The following is a 7,550-nucleotide window of genomic DNA, read 5'->3' as shown; positions in this document are numbered from 1 at the left end:
ACACATATTTGTAAACTATTACAGTAAAATATAAGAATTAAACTGAATGCATGAAGACATGTTAATTCACACATTGTTAAGAGGTGTCAGTTACAGCTTTAAGAAAAAATCAAGAAATGCTAGTCAAGGTTTTTAAAATGACGTCAGTATGGCTACATATTGATATCATTTTGGATGATAAATTTGGCACTGAGCTCTTACCTTAAGGTAAACATTTTCCATAGAGGAAACATGCAGAAAGGAGTGGAAGATTCACTGCCCAGAGCAAGTGACAGGGGCAAATGCCTGTGCAACCTGTTTAGGACACTTAAAACGTTCCTTTAAAAATAAAGAAGAAAAGTAGATTTTTTGGTGGCTGTTTTTTTGTTGTTTTTGTTTGGTTCTTCAAAATTCTTCAATATGTAACAGAGTGGGATTTGGGGCAGTTATCTAGGATGAGTAATCTCAAATCAACCTATGTAAAACAGTCACCTTAAGGTAAGAACACAGTGCAAAAATATTCAAGTCTTGGACTTCTGCATGTGAGGAGCAATAAAACATTAAGGATTTGCTGAAAATGTGAGATGCCTGTCAATTCCATGCATGCACATGAGTGTTTAATTCTTATTAGCATTTTACATAAGCCTGCTAATGCAGTAACAAACCACTGCGCAGAAGAGAAGAGATCTGGAAGAGATCTGACTTTCAAGAATGTTCTTCTTTAGCTGATACAAACCCCCTCTACTTTAACAAGGCAGAGTTTTAAGAAAAGTTTTCCACCACAGCACTGAATATTTCTAAAGCATTTAATTTTACAAGAGTGTTTCAAATGCACTGCAGTTGCTGTATGCAGTGCAGCAGAGCAGGGTAGCTGTGGAACACATCTGACAGCGGGAGAGGCAGCAGACAGCAGTATGATTAATCAATAATTTTCATTTTGCTTTACCAAATACAACTCTGCGATGATAGAGCGATGACAAGAACTTCAGACGTGGTCCCTCCTGGCGACGACAGTTTCCTCCGCGCGAGGTTCACGGGATCAGCATGATGCCAGGCTCCTCGGAAACGCTGCCAGCTGGGTTCAGATTAACCACAACATCAGGGCAGTCACGGAAGATGGCGAGTGACGGTATGCAGTCATTTCTGCACTTACTGTTGAAAAGCAAGAGGCTTATTCTCTTATGCTAAATTGACTTTTAGTGCATGTCTGTCTTGCACCAGAACAGCTGCATTCATGTAACCAGGATAAATGGAGTCTGGGAGAGTTAAATTAGGAAGTGGAAAAGCACTGACTTGGGATACTACTGATTTTTTCAGGTTTGCTTCAGACTGTCAGTGTTTATATATATTAAAAAAAAAAAAGCCATCTAGCCATCCTAGATCTGCAAAGGAAACATTCAGAGAGGAATTAATTTACCAACTTTCATCTAAGATTGCCTATAACATCTAAGCAAATTTTCAGTTCATCAGCCTTTCTAGCAGGTGGAGTGTATTTTAGAGAATGAACTTAGAAAGGGCTATCACCTTCAGTCTGCTATTTGACTTTCAAACTAACTAGCTTAGCCTCGACCATCAAAGAACTCAAGCTGCTAACAATTAGTAACAATCAGACAGGTAGTGTAGTTAGCAAATACTGAACTTCCGGTACTAATTGAGTTACTGTATACCAGACTTAATTTTCTCTGGATATTATTTCATTTCCAAAAGATGTACCAACTCAGCAATGACTGGAAAAGTAACAAGCAGATCAGAATTAAAAAATAAGTACAATTTAAAAAAAAATCCTTGTAAGAGGGCAGGGAGAAGGGACAAATCCCATTGCAGCTATTCCTTCAAGTATATGGATGATAAAGCCATGTGTATCTCCTTGAAGTTCTGAGAGGTACCAGTACACAGATGGGCCCGTTTCAAACTGCTGTTTATTTCCCAGTGAGAGAATTTAGGTTTATGAATAGACTTATCTCAAAGTAATTTAATACACAGCTTCTAGTAATTATTTTGTAACTCTTGAATGAACTTTGTATGACGATATTGCCATCTAAATTCCACTAAAGTTTCTCACCTTTAAAAGCAATACTTTAGAGTTGCAGTTACAGATGGAATAACTTACTGATTGCATCACTGAATTCCATTGACTCCACTGCTCATGTGCTCCCCTGGCTTTTTATCCTGCACATTTTGGCAATGATGAAGGTGTGAGACAAGAATCCATTCAATTCAATCCATTCAATCAAGGCAAATTCCATGCACAAATAAAGGTACTAGCTCCCTAGGCATTTCCATGGCCCACATTAGCTACTGTAGCAGCTAAGAACTTTATGAACATTCGTGGATTTCATCTTCTAGCCATGCTATGATGTAGAGGCTATTATTCCCATTTTACAAATGGAGAACTAAGGCATAAAGGAGATTTAGTGATTTACTTGAGGTCTTCCAGACAATTTATTATTGAGCTGGGTACTGATCATTGTAGACTTAAAGGTAGGTAGCTTTGAAGATCTACATCTTCATCCAGGATTTGGCTTCCTAGTGCCAAGAATGGCTATAGTATTTAAAAAGAGTGACAAGTATAGTATTAGGACTTCCAACAAAATAGACGAAATTGAGTTTTAAACTGTAGCCACTTAAGACAGACTTCAATAGGACACCAGACACGAAGAGACTGTGTTCTGAACTAGACCATGCCCGTATCATGTCTTAGAAAGCCGCAGAGCAATTTACTAGCCACTCTTCCAGTGGAAAACAGACTGATTTATTTTCTTCATGATTCTAAAGAGGTTCTGGTTTGTTTCTTTTTTTTTTCTTTTGCAATTTGCAGTTGCTTCATCACGACTGCAGAGGTTAGACAGCTCAACAGTTCGTACATACTCATGCTGACAAGGCCTAGCAAAGAAGCCAGCACTGAATTGTTGTGAGTATGCATAAGGGGCCATCATGAAAGCTCTTTATAACTGTACACTACAGCCAATATTCCCTGGCATTATTCCAGCAAGAGCCGGCATGGAGCAGAGGACCTAACTCAGCCTGCCTAGGGTGGTCATTTGATCATAGTGGCAGTCTCAAGCTCAAGTCCAGGAGCCACTACGCTATTCTCTTCCCCATCTCAAACAGCAGGTTCATTCTGCTGAAATCACTTTTGCAGATAAGACAGAAGTTTTCAGACAACTCTGTTCAGATGATGGCTCACCTACCATAACGCATTTTGTACACTCTCGAACTTAAAGCTAGTACTGGGGAGAGAGCAGAGAGATTTACTCTTCATTTTTATATCAGAGATATGGCTCAATTTAGAACATCAGGCAGCTGCGCAAGGCTAGAACAGAAATTCCCCTATACAGAAAATCTTCTAAGGTTATCTCTTGCACTTCTCAACTCATTCAGAATTGACCAGTGACAAAGAAAGGATATTCTGAGATGGATGTAACTTTGGATCAAATTTAGTACTGGAATTCATGTTGTGTTTTCCACCAATTATCTTTCGAATATGGCTACGCATCTCATAGATCCATTCTTCCAGAGTTCTGTGGAAATACCCTGATTTCTGCTATATCAGTTTCCCTCAAAATACCGACATGATGAGCGCTTTCATCAATATGGCACCATTTCATGCTGTAACAGTTTTCCATTTAGTTACTCAGGGGACTGTAGTGGAGTGTTTGAATAGCACCAAAACCTCACCAGGCATTAAACATACTTCAATTGCTCTTACATACTGTAGGCAAGGCAGGCCAGGTTCTGCAATAAAGTGCTTTTTTTTAGATTCCCAGGACTGGGAGACGCTTGGGGCCCTCAAGATTTTACTAATTCTGGGCAAGTTCAAAAGTGCTTAGGAACAGGAAATGCTGCCAGTGGAAAATGGTAGATTGCTCAGGATCCTACTGATGACATGAGCTTACTTCATAGATTTTCAGAAGACTACAAGACTATAAAATCTTAATCTAGTAGGAGAGGGGAAATTTTCATGCCAGTGTAGACAAATAAGCACAGTTCCGCACCCCACCCCACCCCCCTCCCCCCAATATAGGTTAAGTTGGCAGCTGGCCCTACGAAGATGATGATGAAACACATAAAAAATATATATCTTTTTATGTGAACCTATGTGTAGATTAGAGCTTGGTGTTACGTCAGTAAAATCAATTACAATACTCTCACTGGGTTCAGTAGAGGTAGAAACTGGTAGCAGAGACACTTATCTTTTCTTCTATATGCTTCAGATCACAATATTGAAAGCACTAAAGTATGACCAAGAAATTAAGTTCAAACACCAAGCTATTTATTAGGCCAACAATAATGGGCCAGGAACATGAGATGGTATTTTCCAATAGGTCTGAAGAGTACAAGGAGGGCAGAAATCGAAAATGGGTGTGTTAACAAAAACTAATTTAAGATTATCCAAACTGTTTATTCCCGCTGTATTCAAAAATCGCCTAAAAAGCAGCAATCCACAAACAGAAGGAAAGTAGCAAACTTTGCTGGCACTATACATATGTAGGAACTATGTATTTTCAGCAAAAATATTTATACAAAGTTATACAAGCTCACTTCAGGTTAACTCCCTAGCAGTATTAGTAGCAAGTATTAGTAGCAAGTATTAGTGCTATGGATCTCATCGGTACTGGCTGCTTGGCCACTACTCCACGTTCTAATCTTAAATGCTTGAGAGTTTTACAAAAGTATCAAATTTACATCTAAATTGTGAAGGCTAATACATGAGGATGACTAACACTAATATACTACTATTTCTTTTCACTTACCGAACACTCCTTTTAGAGAAGCAACAAGATGGTGTGAACTACAGCTTTAGTATGTGCACTGTTCATAGGTGCAACCTGAAAATGTCATGCAGGAAAGAAACCAAAGAACAAGTTGAAATAATTTTGAATTTCAGTAAATTATATAAAAAATTTGCAAGGAAAAGATTTCCTTCCTTACTACATAAAACTTGAAAACGTAAAGAAATTACCTGAATCTCAACGATGAATGGATAAACAAAAACTGTTCCTATGGGAGATGTGAAGTTTGTTGAAGGACAACAGTAGTTTTCAGAATGTTGTGATCACAGTTCCTAAGTAACAGTTCCTTCATGGAAGGAACTGATTGATACTTGGACAAAAGGAGAGATTCTTCATTACAACATGCCTCCTGACATTTTCCAGATACAGGTCAGACTGAGACCCAGAATACACGAGTAGCTGTGGTACTCTGGTGACTAAACTATCTGCATGCATAGAATCAGGGAGTGATTCTAACCAAGAAGCAGAGGGGATGGATAGCTGGGTAAGGTATCACACAATAGCAATATAAGACTATTTTAAACATAGTAAAGTGGAAAATGCATATGAAGAGCAGACTGAAGAGAGAGCTGCAAATGGGTTGCACGTGGAACAAATGAGATGGCAGATTCTTGCATTCTGCTATTCGCCTTTCTTACAGAGAACGTCAAAGACTTGTATTACAAAAATGTTTATGCCAACAATACCAACAGGGTACAAGCTTACAGCGCCTCTTCACAACAGCTGGGTTCAATTTGTACGCTTTCAAGTTGCCTTTCGGGTATTTTGTTAAATATTTATTGAAACCACCATGACAAGTTGCCAGAAACCTTGAACTGACATTCTCAGAACAGTTACATGAGCACAATCTGTGCAGCCCAGTTTGAATGCATTCTCAAGATCAGAAATTTAAGAACATTCAAGACTGCTGGTGTTTGCCCATTTAATCTTGCAAAGAAGTTTATCATAGAGCACACAGGATGGGTCAAGCTTTCTGCTGCGGTGTCTGTACGTTGCCCAGCTGAGCAATTGCAATGCCATTACAGAGACAGTGGATTTGGCAGTCACACTGTCTAAGCTTTGCCAACACTCTTCTCTGACGAAACACTGGTCACCACCAAGTCAGAAGGCTTAGCCAGGACAGTTTTGCTGCCACAGGCTGGGCCAATAGAACATACTAGTTTCACTTTTATTCTAATGAAATGTCAAAGGGGATTAAGCAAAATCAGCCATGTGGTTTCTCAGTGAAGGGTTCCAAAGAGGATTTGTTAAGACAGATGGAGAAGAGTTCCAAAACCATGTGAATGGTAATCTGGAAACAGTAGGTCCATAGCAAAGAAATCATCAGAGTGAAAAAGGTAAATGCTGTTGAGCTGCAACGAACAAGGAGAACCACAGAGTACATCAACAAGGTCTACACACTTAAGATGTGTGTTCAGCCTTGTGCCAAACAGCCAAAGGTCTCCAGACACAGGAAACCAGTTCTGAAACAGCAAGAAAATAACTGTGAAATGAACATAAGCAGGAGTCTGTTTTGATCTAGGAAAAAAAATGGTATACATTAGTAAAAGTTTAAAATGCATTATTAATAGATTTATGTTGCAGATCTAAAATTAAAGAACAAATGCATGTCTCCCTCAGATACTCAAAATACGTTTTCATAAAACATGCAGTAGCTTACACAGTGCTATAATATTTTCTCGTGTCGTTGCATCCTACACCAAATTAGAATCAAAGAATCTCGCTAATTAATGTTTGTTTATTTTTTCCCTTAGATGTCATCTCTTTCTTCTACTTTACCTGAAGTGCACTACCACTGATTAGGAAAAAGAGCATTAAAACTCTGCAAAAACAGGGTAATAGGGAAGAGAACACATAAAGTTTATCAGACAAACAGACGTGATGTTCCTTTCATGCATTGGTTAGTTTAAAACAAGAATTAAAAAATACCTAAATTACTACGAAAAAAAAAGAGAAAACTCCAAACAAAACAGAAAATCAAAATAACCCCCCTTTCCTCTCAGCATCTCTGTCATCAGAAATTGGGCAGTAGTGCACATCCAAAGCTTTTATCGAATGAAGCCACTCATTTTTACATTGTTCCATCTGTTTTATTGTAAAATACTAGACATTTACGTATTTACTGTGTATGTATTTCTTTTAAAACGTGTAAGTCTTATGTAAATGGATATAAATATGATTTTTTAAAAATAAACTCTACGGTACATGGGGTCTCAGTGCAAACATCTGACAATACAGTGTCAATAATACTGTTTGTATCTTTCCATTCCACCATTTTTACAGTTTTTGGATTGTAACAGTCAAATTAATATGTTTAGCAGAGTTAGAAGCTTCAACATGTTCCTACTGAGAAAGTCTGTCAATATTTAAAGCTGAACACCTGCCTCTGATGATGTATAATAAAATGACATAACCTAGAATTAGAGCCAAAATGGACTTCTAAAGACAAAATGGAAATGTTAGATATCTATAGAGAAGCACTTCTTAAAAGCAAACAAATAAACCCAGAGGAACTGTTTACAAAAAAAAAAAAAAATTAAAAAAAAAACAAAAAAAAACCCAAAAAAAAGGCAATTTAATAAAACATGATTTATACAAAAAACCAAAAACTTCCTTCTATGTTACCTGCGGACCAAGAAGAATCTTGCTTTACCAAGAGCCACCTTTTCATTCCAGGATCTTCAGACACCAGCCAGCATTGGAAAATTAAACCTAATATTTGCATAGAATCAGATTCTCGTTTCCAGATAATATTCAACAAAGAAAGAGAAGCCAAAC

At 37.8% G+C, this 7,550-nt stretch overlaps 1 long non-coding RNA gene across 1 annotated transcript; it reads left to right on the top strand.

Annotated features, from left to right (window-relative positions):
• Positions 1-999: 999 nt before the first annotated feature.
• On the top strand, positions 1,000-7,294 carry LOC104496075. Its single transcript, XR_727812.1, has 3 exons — positions 1,000-1,108; positions 2,798-2,890; positions 6,527-7,294. It is a non-coding gene; the product is annotated as an uncharacterized LOC104496075 (long non-coding RNA).
• The last annotated feature ends 256 nt before the right edge of the window (positions 7,295-7,550 follow it).

Source organism: Buceros rhinoceros, unplaced genomic scaffold (genome assembly GCF_000710305.1).
Source record: "Buceros rhinoceros silvestris isolate BGI_N320 unplaced genomic scaffold, ASM71030v1 scaffold36650, whole genome shotgun sequence".
Classification (NCBI taxonomy): Eukaryota; Metazoa; Chordata; class Aves; order Bucerotiformes; family Bucerotidae; genus Buceros; species Buceros rhinoceros.
This window is presented reverse-complemented; position numbering and strand designations above follow the sequence as displayed.